Source organism: Oncorhynchus mykiss, chromosome 24 (assembly GCF_013265735.2).
Source record: "Oncorhynchus mykiss isolate Arlee chromosome 24, USDA_OmykA_1.1, whole genome shotgun sequence".
In the NCBI taxonomy this organism is placed as follows: domain Eukaryota; kingdom Metazoa; phylum Chordata; class Actinopteri; order Salmoniformes; family Salmonidae; genus Oncorhynchus; species Oncorhynchus mykiss.
In genome coordinates this window covers 5,991,510-6,012,625 of record NC_048588.1, presented here as the reverse complement: position 1 = coordinate 6,012,625, position 21,116 = coordinate 5,991,510, and the positions used below count along the sequence as shown (strand labels likewise).

At 42.7% G+C, this 21,116-nt stretch overlaps 1 protein-coding gene across 1 annotated transcript in view; it reads right to left on the bottom strand.

The window, feature by feature from the left end:
• The window catches only part of LOC110503581 (leucine-rich repeat and fibronectin type III domain-containing protein 1-like protein), a 158,638-nt gene that overhangs the window by 20,497 nt on the left and 117,025 nt on the right, over positions 1 to 21,116 (bottom strand). The gene's annotated exons all lie outside the window — the stretch shown is intronic.

The following is a 21,116-nucleotide window of genomic DNA, read 5'->3' as shown; positions in this document are numbered from 1 at the left end:
TCCCACTTCCAGAGAACCCACTCTGAATATCAATACGCTAACTGCAGGGATATGAAAGAGAGGGACTGTCAAGTGGGGAAGAGGAGGAGGGAGAAGGTGGAGAAAACCTGGAAGTGCAGTTATGGCACTCTGCCAGGTGGGGGAGATACCGAGCCACACACATGGCCTATCAGAGCTGCTCTCTGCTCTGCTAAGTCGAGCCATATATCAGAGGCAGAAAAAAAGACAGTGCGGTGTCTCAGTGACACGCCCAGGCAGGGCTGAGCTCCCTGCTCTCCGTTATAGGGAGGATGAGAAGTCACAGCACCCCCGGAGAGAGAGCCAATACCTCTCTTCAACTAACTAAGAAAAGCACAACGGGAAAAGGTACCCATGTCAACGCATGCCAATGGTGGACTATTTCATGCAGGCACATTAGCCAAAGGCCTATCAGTGGAGGCTGATGAGGGGAGGACGGCTCCAAACAATGGCTGGAATGGAGGTCATGGAGTGGTATCAACAACATGGAAACTACGTTTTTCCATGTTGTTGATACCATTCCATTGACTCCATCCCAGCCATTATTAGGAGCCGTCCTCCCCTCAGCAGCCTCCACTGAGGCCAATGTGCTCGACCAAACAGTAAAGGATGCTTGAGTCATGGCATTAATATTAATGAGTTGCCAAGTGCAATTTACATTCAGTACCTACACAGCACATTCTCCAGTGTTAAATCAACACTGAGCGTGTTAAATTGAACACTGGTCCGGTGTCTATATGGCTCCACACTTAAATTAACACATTGATTAGTATAAAGCCTTATTTGAATATTTCCCAGAGTGCCTTTCGAGTGAATTGTAGAGTTACCACCCTTGACTGTATTTGTTAGTGACTGAGACATGGTTGTTGCATTCATCCATTTTCAATCATGTGGCCTTCCCCAAGTGGGATCCTAAGGAAATACAGTAGGTTATCATTAAAATAAAATGGGGTAGCGTAATACATCAGGGCCTAGTTTTACCCTAATACAGTGGCCTGAAACTCATGGTTTACAGGCCACATCAGGCCTGCATATCACATTATGCTTGCTTGCAAAGTGATGTGTAATTCTTATTGGAATCCAGACAGTGTTTTTATCCACCCGCAACCCTAGCAACATACTGAGAAGGAACTGTCAGATGTGTCACAATACCCCCAGGAACTAACTGCACTGGGCGCCATATTTGAAATCGAATACTTTGAATACTTAGAGCAGGGTTAAAATAAATCGCATTATAACAAGATATCAATGCGTTTTCGTAAGGGCTGTGGTCACCATTCATGTAATACATACATTAACGTATTGGGAAGCTACTGTATTCCACCGATTTTTCATGGGTACATTATTTTTCCATTTCAATCTTATAGCAACCCTATGCTACTTGTTGTGACTCTTATGGGAAGAGCAGACCATCCAATATACCCTTAAATATTTTGATATTTAAGAGGACCAGTGCAGTGAAACAAATCTCACATCTGTGCCATTTGCAAGTGATGTTGTTAGGCTACATTGTATCTTCATCTTCAGAGCACACTGGTGAGAAACAACATAATTTCACCTGGTCTCATTTCGTATTATTCTGTACATCAATCCAACACTCCATTTAGCATGATATGTTAAGTTTCACATGGTACAGTTGAAGTCTGAAGTTTACATAAACTTAGGTTGGAGTCATTAAACATCGTTTTTCAACCACTCCACAAATTTCTTGTTAACAAACTATAGTTTTGGCTAGTCGGTTAGGACATCTACTTTGTGCATGATTATTTCACTTATAATTCATGGTATCACAATTCCAGTGGGTCAGAAGTTTATATGGCTTTAGTAGCTTCTGAAAGGCTAATTTACATAATTTGAGTCAATTGGAGGTGTACCTGTGGATGTATTTCAAGGCCTACCGTCAAACTCAGTGCCTCTTTGCTTGACATCATGGGAAAATCAAAAGAAATCAGCCAAGACCTCAGAAAAAAATTGTAGACCTCCACAAGCAATTTCCAAATGCCTGAAGGTACCATGTTCATCTGTACAAACAATAGTACGCAATTAAAAACACCATGGGACTGCTCAGCTGTTATACAGCTCAGGAAGGAGATGCGTTCTGTCTCCTAGAGATTAACGTACTTTGGTGCGAAAAGTGCAAATCAATCCCAGAACAACAGCAAAGGACCTTGTGAAGATGCTGGAGGAAACAGGTACAAATGTATTCACAGTAAAAAAAAGTCCTATATCAACATAACCTGAAAGGCCGCTCAGAAAGGAAGAAGCCATTGCTCCAAAACTGCCATAAAAAAAGCCAGACTACGGTTTGCAACTGCACATGGGGACAAAGAATGTAGTGTTTGTAGAAATGTCCTCTGGTCTGATGAAACAAAAATAGAACTGTTTGGCCATAATGACCATCGTTATGTTTGGAGGAAAAAGGGGGAGGCTTCCAAGCCGAAGAACACCATCCCAACCATGAAGCATGGGGGTGGCAGCATCATGTTGTGGGGGTGCTTTGCTGCAGGTGGGACTGGTGCACGTCACAAAACAGATGGCACCACGAGGAAAGAAAATGATGTGGAAATATTGAAGCAACATCTCAAGAAATCAGTCAGGAAGATAAAGCTTGGCCGCAAATGGGTCTTTCAAATGGACAATGACCCCAAGCATACTTCCAAAGTTGTGGCAAAATGGCTTAAGGACAACAAAGTCAAGGTATTGGGGTGGCCATTACAAAGCCCTGACCTCAATCTTATAGAAAATTTGTGGGCAGAACTGAAAATGCGTGTGCGAGCAAGGAGGCCTACAAACCTGACTCAGTTACACCAGCTCTGTCAGGAGGAACGGGCCAAAATTCACCCAAATTATTGTGGGAAGTTTGTGGAAGGCCACCCAAAACGTTTCATCCAAATTAAACAATTTAAAGGCAATGCTACCAGATACTAATTGAGTGTATGTAAACTTCTGACCCACTGGGAATGTGCTGAAATAAATAATTCTCTCTACTATTATTCTGACATTTCACATTCTTAAAATAAAGTGGTGATCCTAAATGACGTAAGACAGGGAATTTTTACTGAGATGAAATGTCAGGAATTGTGAAAAACTGAGTTTAATGGTGTATGTAAACTTCCGACTTCCACTGTATGTATTAATTTGTGCATGTCCATCAGCCATTTAGTTTGATATTTTATTAATTACAATTCGTATGATATGTTACAAATTTGAAAAAGGTACAATATGTTACGAATTTGCAAATCCTACAATACGTATTCTAGCTAGGTGGATAGGTGGCTAACGTGAGCTAGGCTAGGGGTTAGGGTTAAGTTTAGGAGTTATGTTAAAGTGTTAGGTTTAGGGGATGGGTTAGCTAAAAGGGTTAAGGTTAGTGTTAGGGGAAGGGTTAGCTAACATGCTAAGTCGTTGCAATGTAGCTAAAAACGTGTAAGTTGTTGAAAAGTTGCTATTTAGTTACAAGGCTAAAGTTGTCCGTGACAAGATTAGAACTCGCAACATTTGGGTTGCTCGACATTTGCATTATACGCATACTCATCCAACCAGACCAACCACCCTCCGCTGGTTTTTGCCTTATGTAACTGTCTGTCTTAAGTAACTATACCAAACATAACATATCATACTATATGGAGTGTCTCAGAATAATATGAAATGCTTTGAGACCAGGTTGTTCACCGAGACATCCACAAGTTCTTCAAGTTTAGCACTATATCCACAAATGTTTTAATGATCCAAATAATGACGAAGGGGGTGATTGAATTTACATTATGGTGGTTCGAGCCCTTAATGCTGATTGGCTGACGGCCGTGGTATATCAGACTGTGGTATATCAAAACCTTTATTTTTACTGCTCTAATAACGTTGGTAACCAGTTTATACAAGCAATAAGGCACCATTGGGGGGGGGGGGTATATGGCCAAAATTCCACGGCTAAGGGCTGTAACCAGACACTTTGCAATGCGTCTGCCCTTAGCCATGGTATATTGGCCATATACCACACCCCTCATGCCTTATTGCTTAAATATACAACAGGGGTTGGCAACTACAATAGGTTTGGCCTCCAGCCGATTTGTTCCTGAGAAAGTAGCTAGATGGAGGGCCAGAACATAAATAGCTTATTTGCAAATAGCCTACTAGCTGCCCAATTCATAGTCCTAGACTAAACATTTAACACGTGGTTAGTGGGCTCACCAATTTAATGACACTAACATAATAATGTTGATCTAATTACAGTGGTAATGTCTCTATTATAGGCCTACCTATACTCTCTTAAAATATAGTCATTTTATCGTATTTCTCCAATTCCAAACCAGTGTGTCTTGTTTGCAACAAAACTGTTACTGTTTGCAAAGAATTGAATCTCAAATGTCATTATGAATCTAATCCTACTTTCTTCAGAAGGAGATTTTCAACCCCAGACATGAGGCCGGAAGGTAGGCCTGTTTAAGGAGTACATGGTGACAGGATTGGAGGAAGTAACTCTACCGACAAATAGATGGATAACATAATTGCGTCTGTCAAACAGGTAAGTCTAAGTCTTATTTCTTAGTGCTCCAGCAAAGCCCTCTTGTTTGTTCATTTGTCTACTCAACTTTTAGCACTGGGCGCTTTCCATATACATTTTAGAAATAGCGATCCACAAGCGAGCGGTGGCTGAATCTCAAATAATATTTTTCTAATTTATCAAAGTATATACCATTATCTTGTTTTTATCATGGACATGTTCCCACTAATATTGTAATTAAGCTTTCACGTGTGTTTTACACTTTTTATCAAGCTGTTGGTGCTTCCTTCTATTCATGCCAAATCATTTGACTGCTGTAGGTTGAGATTCTTGTTTCCTAAAGTTATTCCTTTACAATGTTCTGTAGTGAATAGAGAAGACCATGTGCCCATCACATCCCACATTATGTTAATGAAGTCCGGCATGGTTTTGGGTCTGGGTTGGGGAGGTGTGAAACGTATCAACGAGAGAAAGAAGCCAATCAATCTTACCCTGTCAGTTCTCTTCAGTTTATGAGCTGTCACTCCTCATGCAATGAAGGAGGAAATAATACCAGCATTAAACTTAGATTCATTGATTGAATGAAACTATATCAATGCATGTGAAATGACGGTCGTATGACGTAAAAGACGATTCCGACTCACGTTTGTCCTACAAGAGGAATTCTTAGCACTTCTCACAACGCCACACACTGTAGGCCTCAGCAAAACATATAGAAAACACAACAGTAAACAAACAATATGAACGGTCAGACAAATACCCTAGCATCCCACCCCACGCCTGCTCACATGTGGAGTTGTTCATAATAGTGACAGCCCCTGGCATGAAACTCCTCCTGAAGCGTGCAGTGCATGCCGTTTTATTGTCTGATTTCTCCGACATGATGGGAGATCAAAGCAGTGGTGGAGCGAGTGGTCTGGGCTGGAGATCATGTACTATCATACTATCAGGCTTTGCGCTGTATAGTAGGTGATGGGGATCCAATCAGTTTAGATGCCGTGAAAAAAAAATGAACTAGTAGGCCTATAGGCTACTCCAGTGATAGCTTACACTCTTCTAAAAAATGGTTCCTTATAGAACCAAAAAGGGTTCTATTGCTTGCTTTATATATGGAACCCCTGGAAGTTCTATATAGAACCCTTTTATAGTCATTTGATCAGAACCCTAGAGGTTCTTCTTCACCTAAAATGGTTCCATATAGAACCCTGCATGGTGCTATTTATGAATTATGGCTACTACTGTTAAATATAATTGGACAGGAACAGGCACAACGCTAGCTCACCATGTATATTTTGGGGTTTTATTAGACAAGTTTTGTCACGACTTCCATCGAAGGTGGTTCCTCTCCTTGTTCGGGCGGTGCTCGGCGTCCGACTAGCCATCACCGATCCATTTTTCTTTTTCCGTTTCTTTTGTCTTTGGTTCATTCACACCTGGATTTCATTTGCTTTAATTCCTGTGAGTATATTTACCCCTGTTTCCCCGCTTAGGCTTGTGCGGGATTATTTTCATGTTGCTTGTGGAGGCTTTCCTCAGTTTATAAGGCATTGTAATATCAAAATACTATTCAGTAGTAATGTTTTGAGTTAAGAATATAAGTTAATAAACAGTTAAATAAGGGACAAAAGAAAACCATCATAGTTTTTAGAATTTATTGTCATAATATGCAAACATAGTTTGGAAATATGCACTGGTGGACAGGGAGGTATCTCTTTGTTTGAATAATGGCCCATGTCAACTTTGGCTGACTTCTTTGCATTACAAAACAATATACGTTGTCTATTAGTTACAGTGAACAACAAAAATGTGTCTTCTGCTCCATTCTCAACACCCCCCCCCCCCCTCCCCTTCAAACACACAGTTGAAACCGCCCCTGGACAGAAAGCATGTTGTGGGGTTAAGGGCCTTGCTCAAGGGCCCAACAGTAGAGGAATGTTTTGAGGATGTGAACCCAGCAGCCTCCAGTTGTCAGATAAATTCCTCTCATTTTTTTTTTACAGCACCCGGCCCCGGATTCAAACCCGGTCACCTTTCGGCCAACTCCTGCCACAGGCGCAACTCCTTAGCCGCCGGGCTACCAGCTTGACTGGTTTTAGCAAAGAAGAAACAAATAGCAAAGACACAAGTTAATTTTCAGAAATAAGTATGAGCTAATCTTCTTTAATGCTATGCAGCCATAATTATTATGATGTAGAATAACAACTTACATGCAGCTGTTGTCAGCAGCAGCCGAAAGAGAGATCCTCTGTCTGATAGTTCTGGGTTACTGCCAGACTGAGCAAAAAACAGATAGTGTGTTAAAAGTCATGTAATGATTAACTAGGCCAGGGTTTCTCAGACTTGTCCTGGGCCCCCCTGGGTGCACGTTTTGTTTTTTTGCCCTAGAACTACACAACTGTTTCAAATAATCAAAGCTTGATGATGAGTTGGTTATTTAAATCAGCTGTGTAGTGCACCCAGGGGGAGCCCAGGAGTGAGTTTGGGAAACCCTGAACAAGGCTATTTAATCACCAAGACTGACTTTACAATATTTTATTCTAAACAATTGTACATACTTCTTCTCAGTCAGCAACAGTCTTCTAATGGCTTCAGTAAACATAGGCTGAATCCAGATACAATTTGATGTATTTATTTTATTGCATGAATGGTGACCACAGACCTTCTGAAAATACATTTAAATAATGTTTTAATTTGATTTTTTTCCACCCTGCTCCATGTATTCCATTTCAAATTTGTCTCCCAGTGTGGCTTTACTACCAGGCCATTATGACACATCTGGCAGTCCCTTCTCTGCATGTTCCTAGCCTCAACCTGATTTCAGAGTGACTGCTGGGTTGGGAAGAATGAGGTATGAGAATACCTAAACCATCTAAACTGGAACAACCATTTCAGTAACGGGTACAATTAAGTCTAAATAACAGATTGTATTAGTTTCGAAAAAAAGTATGTTATTTATATTTGAGTAGCATAAGATAATTAAGCAATCAATGTGCATGCAAAAACATAGATATAAAAACAAACTATTCTAAAAATCAACCTGCACTAGAGCATGCTGGGAAACATGATAGATGGGTGTGGTTTTGGTTTAACAATGGGATTCTTTTACATCAATGCGTGTTATTTGAACAATTACAGAGTTAATTGAACACCCGAATCAACACTAGAAATTATACATTGACAAATCAACAGTAGGTAACACTGGCCAATTTGTTGTGTACTAATACGTTAATTATGTTGAAGCAGGCATCTACAATAAGTGTCCTTAAAAATGCACACAGCAGCACAGCACGTGTAGTTTGTTAATAGGATATGAAATCCGTAATTATTTAGGCTCTTGACATTCTGGTTGGCTCTTATAATAATTACAAGTAGTGTTTTGGGTAAAATAGCTTAACATGAGTAATTATATTTATTTATTTTAATTTAACCAGGTAGGCCAGTTGAGAACAAGTTCTCATTAACTGTGACCTGGCCAAGATAAAACAAAGCAGTGTGACAAAAACAACAACACAACACATGGGATAAACAAAAATACAATCACTAACACAATAGAAAAATCTATACACAGTGTGTGCAAATGTAGTAAGATTAGGGAGGTAAGGCAATAAATAGGCCATAGTGGCAAAATAATTACAATTTAGCATTAACACAGGAGTGACAGATGTGCAGACGATGATGTGCAAGTAGAGATACTGGGGTGCAAAAGAGCAAAAATAAATAACAATATGGGGATGAGGTAGTTGGGTGTGCTATTTACAGATGGGCTGTGTACAGGTGCAGTGATCGGTAAGCTGCTCTGGCAGCTGACGCTTAAAGTTAGTGAGGGAGATATAAGTCTCCAACTTCAATGATTATTGAAACTCGTTCCAGTCATTGGCAGCAGAGAACTGGAAGGAAAATCGGCCAAAGGAGGAGTTGGCTTTGGGGATGGCCAGTGAAATATACCTGCTGGAGCGAGTGCAACGGGTGGGTGTTTTCATTGTTTCAAGGAATTTCAATGCTTTAATTACAGTATGTCGCTATTTATGAATTACATAAGATGGCATTATTTGTATTTGAGCATTGTAAAACTGTAGCAGCTCACTATGTCTGGGCAGAGAAAAGCAAATATAGACAGGAATCTCATATTGTGCACAGTTCAACAACTTTCAATCCATTCTCCAGCACTGGAACAAACAGCATTGACCAGCGCCATCAAAATCTCAGTGAAGCATCATTTGATGAGTGCTTGACAGGGGGAGCAGAGTGGGTAACCCCTTGCAATGTTATTCATTTAATAAGAGACTAATGCGTTCAGGAGTAAATACACAGCATACACTCTGTCATATGGATGTCTTACAATCACTGCATTATGTAAGGATCAAGCTGTGTTTCTCCTTCATTCACTATGGAAGGAGGACTGGCAATACATGCCAACTGATACAGATACACATGCACAGGTGGTTAAAAGGGGATGATAGGTTATGAATACAGAATACAGCGACTCATCTCCCGCAGCCATTGTTGTTATTGTTAACAGTGGGATTTCCATTTCAATGAAGATAGGAAAGGAGAGAGTGTCAGAACATGAGGTAGTGGGTGGAAGATCGAGATGGAGTGACACACTACCGACAAGCTCCTGCTGGCATAATGATCAGGAGGTGATAAAAACAGGCAGCACACAGAAACTGCCGGTTAGTGGATATCCTACTCTTAGAACCAGCTTCCTTTTTCATCAACACAATCTCACGGGAGAGGAAGGGATGGTGTGTGCGCACAAATGAAAAACAGAGAGACGGAGTAAGGAACAGTAGGATCGAGAGACCTTGAGTGAGTGAGAAAGAAAGAGAGAGTGGGATAAAGAGACAGGGAGGGAGAGAAGGAGAGGAGGTAGACAGCTGAAAGAGAGTGAGATAAAACGAGTGTGGTGAAAGCGGATTCCTCCACAATCCACTCCACTTCTCAGCGCAATATAACATTTCTGAGGGTGTATTAGCCATCCACAACCCTGCATCCTCCCTCCTCCAGAGAGAGAGGCAGGGATCGCTCATGACCCCAATCCCCTTCCACCTTCCAGCCCTCTAAAAGCATCCCTCTCCCAGTGCCGGATAGAAAAGAGACACAGCGCCTTCCCTGGGCTCAGTGCGTGGGTACAATCGCCCCTGTGATCAGCATTGTAAATATGAGTAAGTAGGGCAACTGTATTTGATCAACAAGGGCCTGCAGCCTGCGGTGTTCTCTCTCCCCGTGTTGTCACTGGGGCTTACCGGAGCTACCGGAGCAGACGAGTCACTGAGCCTGGCTTAACTCTCTCACTGAATGCCTCTGCTTGCCGGCCTGGCTGGCACGCAACGGCGGGCGGGGGTCACGTCCATACACCACCATCATGGCACACGCATAACACCCCCCCTTCCATTACAAGACAGAGCCTGTGACACAAATCAGCTGTGTTATCGGGACATCATCAGCAGGAGTGTCATTTACATGCTATCTCCTAACGACAGGGAGAGTGATCAAGAGGATCAAGCGGATTGGTCAATTCTACAGTAGAGTTTGGCTGGGGAGGGTCATAAAGGTCCCCCATCTATGACTTAATGACCTGACTTACTTGGGAAAGCTGGGGAGTAAGGCTGTTTTATTGGTGTGGAGTTACACGGTGACTAATTGCAGCCGGTTGCCTTTAAAGAGGAGATGGGGAGGGTAATGTTTTTGCTGTGGTGGCAGGCCAATGGATTTTGACTGTAACAGACATTCTCCAAAGCTCCTATCATTTCTGTGTGGGTTTTTTTTGTCCATGGAGATTTGCATTGCGGAGATAAAAAAACAACAGCCTATTGTTGATGTTGACATGGTATTTATCGGTGATGCATTGCAGCTGCGACAGTGTTGCCATGTATTTGTTAACCATTACTAAAGGTTTGAGCCACTTCTAGCATTGCCATTTCCACACGCTCTGTGGCCTGAATGGAAGTCCACCTGGACCGAATGGAATTTTATAATCATCACTTTCCATTGTGCGGGACTAACCTGTAATTGCTAAGTGCAAATTGAAAGCGAGAAATTAATAAATGGAGAGCATACCTATCTTTTCGATTAATGGGAAACGTTTTATTTTTGTTGTTTTGTTTCTTCCTCATTGCTGTTGGCCATAAATGTAATAGCCCATTTTGATTCGCATAAGCATTCCTTTCATGGGATTGTGTGTGGCGGAGTAATTTTTGTTCCAGTTCATTTTGAGACATTTTCTGTGCGAACATTGTAGCACAGTGGTTGAACTCTCCCAAGGGGGCTCGTTCAGTGGGACAGATGTTACATTACTGAATTCTATGTCGTCTGTTAGCTCATCAGAGACTTCTCAAGAAACCTAGTAAGTAAACAGTTGTTATGCTGGAGGTTATAGTGGGTGTATTGTGTACGTGGAAAACACTCCAATGCACGCCAATACACTGGATAGTGGATAAGCCTGTATCTTTAACCAAATCCTCATATAATCATACACATTTACTAAAGTCACAACATTTTCATTTAAAACAACCGTCCACCCACACACATGCATACAGTACAATATGTCTATACCACTTTAGCATAAACACTAAGGCATACATGTACATCATGCATGGTATGAGTCAACCTTGAACTTTGAACTCTTTCATACAAACATGTATTTAATATACAGATAAACAATCATGCCCAATTTAGCGGAATCTTCTGCAGTTTTGATAATTAGCATATATGGTAACTTTGGTTATTTATACTTGAATAACTTAAACACAAATCTATTCATATATACAGTATATATATATTTTTATACCTGTGTTCATATTGTATGGTTCAAGAGAAAATATCCTAATTACTGGAAAAGGCATCTAATCAACAATTACATTATTTTACATTAATAGTCTTCCAACTATTGACTTTTTTTCACAACTGCCATCAGTTTGATGCCAAAACAATTCAAGTGTGTAAAATAATAAATATACACTAAGTGTACAAAACATTAGTAACATGACAGACTGGCCAGGTGAATCTAGGTGAAAGGGTATTGATGTCACCTGTTAATTCCACTTTAATCAGTGTAGATGAAGGGGAGGAGATATGTTAAAGAAGGATTTTTTAAGTCTTGAGACAATTGAGACATGGATTGTGTGTGTGTGTGCCATTCAGATGGTGAAAATATTTAAGTGCCATTGAACGGAGTATGGTAGTAGGTGCCAGTTGCACCGGTTTGTGTGTGTCAAGAACTGGAACGCTGCTGGGTTTTTCAAGCTCAACAGTTTCCCGTGTGTATCAAGAATGGTCCACCACCCAAAGGACATCCAACCAACTTGACACAACTGTGAAAAGCATTTCGACACCTTGTAGAGTCCATGCCTCGACGAATTGTTCTGAGGGCAAAGGGGGCGCAACTCATTTCATGCTGAAACACTCATATTAAACACCAATGGTATTCAACAAGTTGATGGTTTATAATTATGATAATGTTTTACAGCTTTGTCAACCTATTTCCTTATTTGTAAGTGTGGTAAGGACACACAGACACACAATAATTACAGATGCATGTGCTAATCTGAAGTACCCAAAAAGGCCATTAGATGTCATCTTATACAATTCAAAATACAACTTGAAAGTTACCAAATTTCAAAAGTGTCCAGTAATACACCCCCCTTTCCAACCCTATGCCCACCACACATCTCTCTACTCACACATCTCTCTACTCACACATCTCTCTACTCACACACATCTCTCAACTCACACACATCTCTCAACTCACACACATCTCTCTACGCACACACATCTCTTTGCGCACACATCTCTCTACTCACACACATCTCTCTACTCACACACATCTCTCTACACACACACATCTCTCTACACACACACACATCTCTCTACACACACACATCTCTCTACACACACACACATCTCTCTACACACACACACACACACCTCTCTACACACACACACACCTCTCTACACACACACACACCTCTCTACACACACACACACACACACACACACACACACACACACACACAAAACCAGGCTGGCATTACAACAATGTTCAGGAAACACAGTGCCCCATTGGGCCTATCGTGTTTGACTTCCAGTGCAGTGACGGGGGAATTCACCTCCACATCAACATAAATTAACACAGCAGCGAGTTCCTGCCCTGCAACACCTAACCAGGCAGTGCAGACACAGTACAGTACCAGACATTATGCAGCATATCTCACCCACAGCCATTACACATACAATGGGAGGTGCTAGGTGGTGGCGGATTGTAGCCAGGCAACAAGTCTGACAGTACACACGAGAGAGTGCCAACTAGTTGACAGAAATGCCAACGCTGTCTCCCTTTAAGACAATGGCAAGATGGCTGGCGGAGTGCCTCTGTCACTCATTACCCAAGCAGGCAAATACACCCCACCTCCTCTATCCTCTCCTCCCTCTACCCCCCACATTTCACTCCCATCACTGGACACCCTCCACTCCCCAATCAGACTGTCAACTGTTGGCGATGGTTAACAGGATAGCGTTGTTGAGGTGAAGCAGCAACATGGTAATCCACTCTCAGTGCCAAACCAGTTAATGACAGTTAGAGCTCGTAATTAGCCCATGATCCCTCTGTCGTACGCTTTAACACCGTTGACCTTTCCCTGAGTCAGCTGTGTACGCCCGCTCCCTCCTCCACCTCGGTCCATCTCGCTCCATCTCCCGCCTCTCTCTCTCTCTCCTCTACCCTGACTGTCAAAGCAACATGGTGCATTCAGGGGGCGAACTGCTAGGGCTATGGCACACACTAAAGCAAACACGTAGAGGCAAGCAGGCACACACGTACCAGTATGCACGCACGCACGCACGCACACAATGACTACAGCCAGACAAAGCCACCATGACAGTGGCTGCGAGCTGCTCTGTCGCTAGTGACACTAAAGGCTGTCAAAGCTTACACATGTTAACTAGGGACGGGAATTGCCAGGGACCTCACAATATGACATCACGATGCTTAGGTGCTGATACGATTTGCGTTGCGATTCTCACGATTCTATATGTACTGAGATTTGATACTGTGATTTCATTGCAATTCGATGTTCCAAAGATATTGCTTACCATATGTCTACTGCGGAGGGACAAGAAGAAACACGTTTTGATCAGTCATGGAAATAAAAACTGCTGAAAACAAAATGAAAAAGAAGATGGAGAAACAGATATGAAGGGAAATGTTGGTGCAGGTACAGCCCACTAGCTCAAAAAAATAGTATTTGCGATATTGTCAAAACAACACGATGTATTGTCAAAAGTAATATCCCAATACGTAACTGCGTAGACTTTTCCCCCATCACTAATGTTAACGGCTAAGTGTCTCCCACCCGTTAGAGACCAAACTCCATGCTCTCCCGAACTAGTCCTCTGCTGAACATATAGCCTCCCTTTCAAAGACGAGCTGTTCAAAGACGTTGGTCAGAAGAACACTCTGCACTCCGCTTTGCCGTGTCGACCTACGCTGCAGTGACATAGGTCTTATTGTTGTTGTTGTTGTTGTTGTTGTTGTTGTGATAGTGGTGGTGAGGACTGGAGACCTGATGTGCTCACGGAGACGAGGCTCTGCCTCCAGGGCAAAAGGCAGCCGGGGTAGTAGTCGACACCCGCCTGGCATGAAAGAACAGAGTTGCACATCTATCACCACTGGGCTATGACCACTTATGACATATAACGATGGTACGATAATAATGCATTGGTCAAAATAAATCCTCAGATCTTTAAACAACTACACAACATTGCATTGGGCTGTAGATCACCTCATGCATCATCCTTCTGTAGCAGTGTGAGCATATTCTGTACAGGTTGGCAGCCAGTGGTTGCCAGAACACTCACCAATCATCAGTTATGGAAGTGAAGAGGAGGGTGATTGGAATAATACTCTGGGAACGTGGCCATGACAGCTGGGTGAACACCCTGGCTCACTAAAGAAATGCAAGGGGATCTTTATGACCCCAGAATCAGGTTCAGGACATTGGTTTTGAAGGCACATTCGTCCCAGCAATGATGTCCGTACAGCACTGTGTCCCTACAACTGCTATGGGACTTTGGATCTTCCATAGGAATCTCCCATACTGGCCCACTGAGACACATTCCCAAAGTTGTCTCCTCTCCAAGCACTAGCCAAATCTCACCTTACTTACCTATTGTCTTTTGTTGACAGCGAGGTGCTGGGTGTGATGAATGCTAGAAGGGTTTAAGTGCTTTTGTTATGGTGTGAGGTTTGTCCCATTTTCTGAGTGCACATCTTCTAAATCTGCGGGGTACAGCCTAGCCTGCCACCGGGGCAGCTGGAAACATCACCTCTTAAGAGGCAGCAGCGAGAGTCTCCTGTCAGTATTATTTCCATCACGGTGCAGAGGCTTTTGCTCGGCAGTTTGGGCAGTGAACTCACGGACGAGCGCCCCTCAGCCAGGAAGAGGACGGCTGCTACTTGTTGACATCCTGTACTACCTTCAAAGGCTACTGCTGTGCTGTGGTTGGTATAGATGGGAATGCTAATGTCTGGCTAGCCCTGGAGTCAGTCAGAGCGAGAAGCACAGCTCGGAAAGCCACAGCTGAGACGGAAGCGAGGGAGCTGCCCTCTGTCTCCCTCCCTTTCTCCCTCACTCTGCCTTGGCAGACATTACACCTCCCTTTCCACTCCCCTCCTCCTTAATTGAAAAAAAGTCTCAGGCGTTTTCTTGAAGGATCACTTCATTTCAACTCTATGAAGCATAATTTATGCAGAACAACTGGACAAAGTATAATAAGTACATAGCATAATCTGGTAGTAATACTTTACTGTTTTCTTATGAGATTGAGGTTTAGGCACACAGGCGATTAGAGTGGCCAAGTGTTGTTTCTGGATCAGTTTGAGATGTGTGCTCTGGAAGGTTTGGGTTAGAAGCAGGGCTGGTTAAGCTGGACCTGGATCTGCTCCATTGCAGCCTGCTGAGCTCTCCAGTTTCACTGCTAATAGACTGAGGTGACTCAGGGCCCAGTCAATTTGTGTCTGCCTCCCCATTCCCCCACACTGCTCCATGCCAGGGACTGCATTACACCTCCACCCACACACTCAGCAGAACCAACACTCTAGCTTATGAAGACAAACACTAAACTACACACGTGCACACGTTAATGCTAACGAACACACACACACACACACACACACACACACACACACACACACACACACACACACACACACACACACACACACACACACACACACAGGAATCTCACCTTTCTTTGAATAGGTGTGTGCTTAGACTCAAAGTAAAGCTCAATAGGCTCATTTCGATGGAGAAATGTAGGATATTGACCAAACTTCGGCAGCCTTCGGACTATAAGAGTCATTATTTTTCCTGCCTTTCTATGATATTGTGTGGATAGCACCATGATTTGGATACCTCACTGCCGGAATGCCCACTACTGGCCTTCAACGTGTAAACAAGAACACACACACAGCATTCCATCAGAGGCACCTTCTGCTTTGTGCTCCTAAATGACATGGAATAATGCTCTATACTTACCCATGGTAGTGGGTTGAAATGTACAAATCACAATGCAACAACATGAATGCGACCCACATAGGGAAGTTACAATCATCGAGAAAAAGAAAGAAACCTCTCCCCTATCGAGATGACCTCATAGCAGGGGTTGACTCCTGTCAAGGTCTCTTTCCTCAAATAGTTTGTATAAAGCATTCAGCGACACGTTGTGTTGTAAAAAGTGCTCTAAAATTACAATTGTATTTGATGTCTTGAAATCAAACAAAGGATGTGAGTGCCAGCATGACGTGAATATATCAGCCACAAGACAATGCCAGCATGACGTGAATATCAGCCACAAGACGGAATGCCAGAATGTTAAAGATTACACCATGTGTACAACTTCAGCCCAGTGGGTTCCATGACTGGGTGAACGGATTAAAACCTCTTCTCAACGGAGGAGCAGAAGATTATCAGCCCGCTGATATGTTAGCTGCCATTATCACTCCATAGCTGTAGCTAAATGATCAAATTAGTCTCTTTCCCATATTCACAATAAACAAAAGTTAGCAACCGTTGAACATTTGGCGATATTGTGCCATAATAGAGGATTCACTTTGTAACGGTTACACTTTGCAGGAAAATGATTCCTTATTAACGTATCGCACATAACAGATTTACACTGCGGCATGTTATGCAAAGTGAACCAACTTCGTCATAAGAATGTTCAGTGTATCACAGGTTCATTTCCTCACATAATTCCAGCAAATTAGAATTCTTCACACGTTAATTATGCATTCATGACCACACATAGCTTCTCCACCCAACTTCCCCACGCAGTCCTCACCGCATGTATCCAAGGTATACACTATGTGGCTTTACTGGAAAATGTTTGGTGAGTGCTTCTCTACCGAGCCCCTGGAAGGTAGTAGAGAGTCTCTTGTCAGCTTTACGCTCCCTTGACTCTAGATCATGGAGGTGATAGAAATACGATAGTGATGGAGACACTTGAGATTGGCTAATCTTTTCCCCATACACTGGGACCTCATCTAGGATAAGTGAAGAGTCCATGCCAGAGGGATTTCTCCCACGGCAGGCAAGGTAACGGCAGGGATCTCCCTCCCGCATTATCCGCCAGAAGTGGCCCTCCACATTTGCCGTAGATTCTCAGAGAATTACTTCTATTTATCATCCGCCACCCAGGGAGAAACTTGGCAGCTATAGAGCACAGAACGGCTTGCAGGTGGGAAAATTCCCCAGTAATACAGTTGCTACTGTGTGTACAGTACAGTGAGCTAGATCCAAAGGATGCGTGGAAGTGTTAGCGGTAGTGGAAATTTCCGCTGGGCGTGTTTCTAGAGACATGACAGCTTGTAGGTAGGGGAACATATGCATGCGGAACAAACAACAGCATGACGTGGAAGCTTTGACCTTGGCGAGGCAGGCTGGCGCTGCTGCAGGAGGCCCACGTTGCTGACAGGTGCCACAAAGCCAGGTACGATGCATTGTTTAGTTTTCCCACACTCGTGCACGAGTTCAGAACATGTGTCCCAATCAGGTGTGATACACTACATGGGCTCCATTCCAAGACTGGATTCTATATTAACATCATCCCGAGACAGTTTGTCTTTGATTGATGGGAAAATAGAGGGGTAATAGAAAAGAGTGGGACCTTAATAGCACATTTGATGTGCAGAGGCTTATCCCTGAATTTCAACTTGATGTAGAGTACAAGTCAAAGTTTGGACACACCTACTCATTCCAGGGTTTTTCTATATTTTTACTATTTTCTACAGCACTTGTTGGCTGCTTTTCTTTCACTCTGCGGTCCAATTTATTCCAAACCATCTCAATTGAGTTGAGGTCGGGTGATTGTGGAGGCCAGGTCATCTGATGCAGCACTCCATCACTCACCTTCTTGGTCAAATAGCTGTTACACAGCCTGGAGATGTGTTTTGGGTCATTGTCCTGTTGAAAAACAAATGATAGTCCCACTAAGCACAAACCAGATGGGATGGTGTATCACTGCAGTGTGCTGTGGTAGCCATGCTGGTTAAGTGTGCCTTGAATTCTAAATAAATCACTGGCAGTGTCACCAGCAAAGCACCCCCACACCTTCACACCTCCTCCTCCATGCTTCACGGTGGGAACCCCACATGCAGAGATCATCCGTTCACGATTGGAAACAAAAATCTCATATTTGGACTCATCAGACCAAAGGACAGATTTCCACCGGTCTAATATCCATTGCTCGTGTTTCTTGGCCCAAGCAAGTCTCTTCTTCTTATTGGTGTCCTTTACTAGTTTCCCCCTAGTACTTTACCCCTAGTTCCCTACATATCATGTAAGGATATCTATTGAAATCATGCATTTTTGGAGAAGATACATTTCCGAAAGTATGTGGATTCTTTTACGCCTAAGTATAAAGGCTTAAACTGTGCCTTGTTGCAAACAGGATGCATGGTTTAGAATATTTTATTCAGTACCGGATTCCTTCTTTTCACTCTGTCAATTACGTTAGTATGGTGGATTAACTACAATGTTGTTGATCCATCCTCTGTTTTCTTCTACCGCAGCCAATAAACGCTGTAACTGTTTTAAAGTCACCATTGACATGGTGAAATCCCTGAGCGGTTTACTTAATCTCAGGACGCCTGCATTTTTGTAGTGACTGGGTGGATTAATACACCATCCAAAGTGCAATTAATAACTAACTTCACCATGCTTAAAGGGATATTCAATGTCTGCTTTTTTTATACCCATCTGCCAATAGGTGCCCTTCTTTGTGAGGCATTGGAAAACCTCCCTAGTCTCTGTGGTTGAATCTGTGTTTCAAATTCACTGCTCAACTGAGGGCCCTTACAGAAAATGATATGTGTGGGGGACATAGATGAGGTAGTCATTCAAAAATCATGTTAAACTCTATTGTTGCTCACAGATTGAGTCCATCCAACTTATTATGTGATGTTATTATAACTTGTTCAGCACATTTTTACTCCTGAACTTATGCCACGACAAAGGGGTTGAGATTTCTTTTTAATTCATTTGTAAACACTTCGAAAAACATAACTCCACTTTGACCTTATGGGGTATTGTGTATAAGCCAGTGACAAAACATCTCTACTCACTTGTTTTATCCAGACTGTAACACGACAAAATGTGGAAAAGGTCAAGCGGTGTGAATACTTTTTTATGGCACTGTATGTCTTAAACTGTGTGCACATACATACCGTTGGCTAAAGTTAGCCAGCTGATGAACATACCGCGCAGAGCAGTACAGTGCAGTGTCAAGGGTAGAGTTCTATCCTGCAGTTTCTGTCTAGACAGGTGTTGTGTGTGTTGTGCCTACCATCTAGCAGCTGGCAATTACCCAGCCCTGCAATGCCTCATCCATTTTGAGACTTTTTTTGCTGACTCACAAAAACATTTAATGGTTAACAAGAAGATTTTATTGTTGAAAACGGCACATTTAAAATTCCAGACCTTCCGATGTCTGCAATTTCAATTCCATCTCCAGTCCATTTAGCCGAGCACAGATGACTTCCAATATAACCCCCCCCCCCCCAAATGCGGCGAGGAAATAGTAATATAATATTTTTTCGAACCATTCAAAATGCCCTCCCCAGCAAAAGGCTGATTTGATTAGCCTTCCAGAGTAATACATGCATGGCCGTGCAGTACTGCCTTCTCCGGGGACAGGGAGGTTGTGCCAGAGAGACAGACCCAGATGACCCAGAGGGCCATCCCATGTGTGAAACTCTCAGCTTCTCTTTAGCAATGCTGCGTGGCAACTCCCATCATGTCATCAGATTCAGGCCGCCGTAGCCGCACCGTGGCCAAGTGGTGTGTCATTGTCCTTTTGGCTTTTGTCCTCTTTCCCCAAACCATCTCATTAAATGAATTATCCAGCTTCATTCATCCAAATTATCCGGTACTATAAAAAGTAGATGAGCAACAGACAACCTTGGGTGAATATGCTACAACACAATAGCTACATATTTATTTAATTCCAAGCTAATACCTATGTCTCTTCTACTTAATCGGACGTTTGAAATTGAGCTTTCATAAAGTTTCATTGTGATGGGGCCTTCATTCTTTGCAAGGCCTTGAAGAGGCCTCTCTACAGAATAGAGCCCTTTATTAAACATTCTACTTCTAACGTGTACATAAAGATTATAATTTGCCAGCGACATAATAGGTCCGATGAGAACCATTATTCACATTTTAAGACCATCTATTATAGTTCACAAGCACCGAGTCAATTTCTAAACATGTCTAAGCTCATATACTGCCTCGTCTCACTTTCTGATCTATAGGCATCCAGTGTAACCTTTTTGAAATTGTCAATTGACTGGGATCTTTTACAAGCTACACGCCCTTGACGAGACGAGTCCTGATAGTCACTTTAACTTGTCAATTGTGTATTCAGTATGAGGATGTCTGGCCTGTATGTAATGAGCATCGGAGGCAGCCAGCCCAGCATCGGGCCATAAACTACACGCCTGTCAATGAGACACACTGGCTTGTTTGTCCCCCCCCCCTTCTGTAAGCAATCAAAGTCACGCCAGGCTTGTTAAGCATGGCATGGTGACATCTTCACAAGGAGGTGGCTCAATATTTATCGAATGGAGACAGAGGAGCGGCCTATAATATCTGCCTTCCTGCGGAATTATCGCTAGTAACGGGTCGGTTTGATGGAGAGAGAGGGAGAGCAGAGATGATCAGTCCATTGTCCGATGCTGGCCCTACGCACTCTGTCCGCCTCCTGCCATTCCTATTCATTTTTGAGGATTGGGGGCATTGACTGAGACATCTAAAATTTCAGGACTTAATTGTATGTTGGAAATTCTACACGAGTCTGCCCAAAGCATGGTGACAGCACCAGAAAGCACAGACACATTGAGTAGGCTCCAAGAGATTATGACAATGAAAGAAGGGGGAAGAAGAAATTGAGACAAATCCTATCTATTTGTCTGTTTTAAATCAGCGCAATGTCGCCGGAAATAATTAACATTTGGGTGAGTCACACAAACATTTCAGACGGGGGAAGAAAAAAACGTTCACTCATCTAAAATGTTCATTTACAAAACGACTACATCATTTAT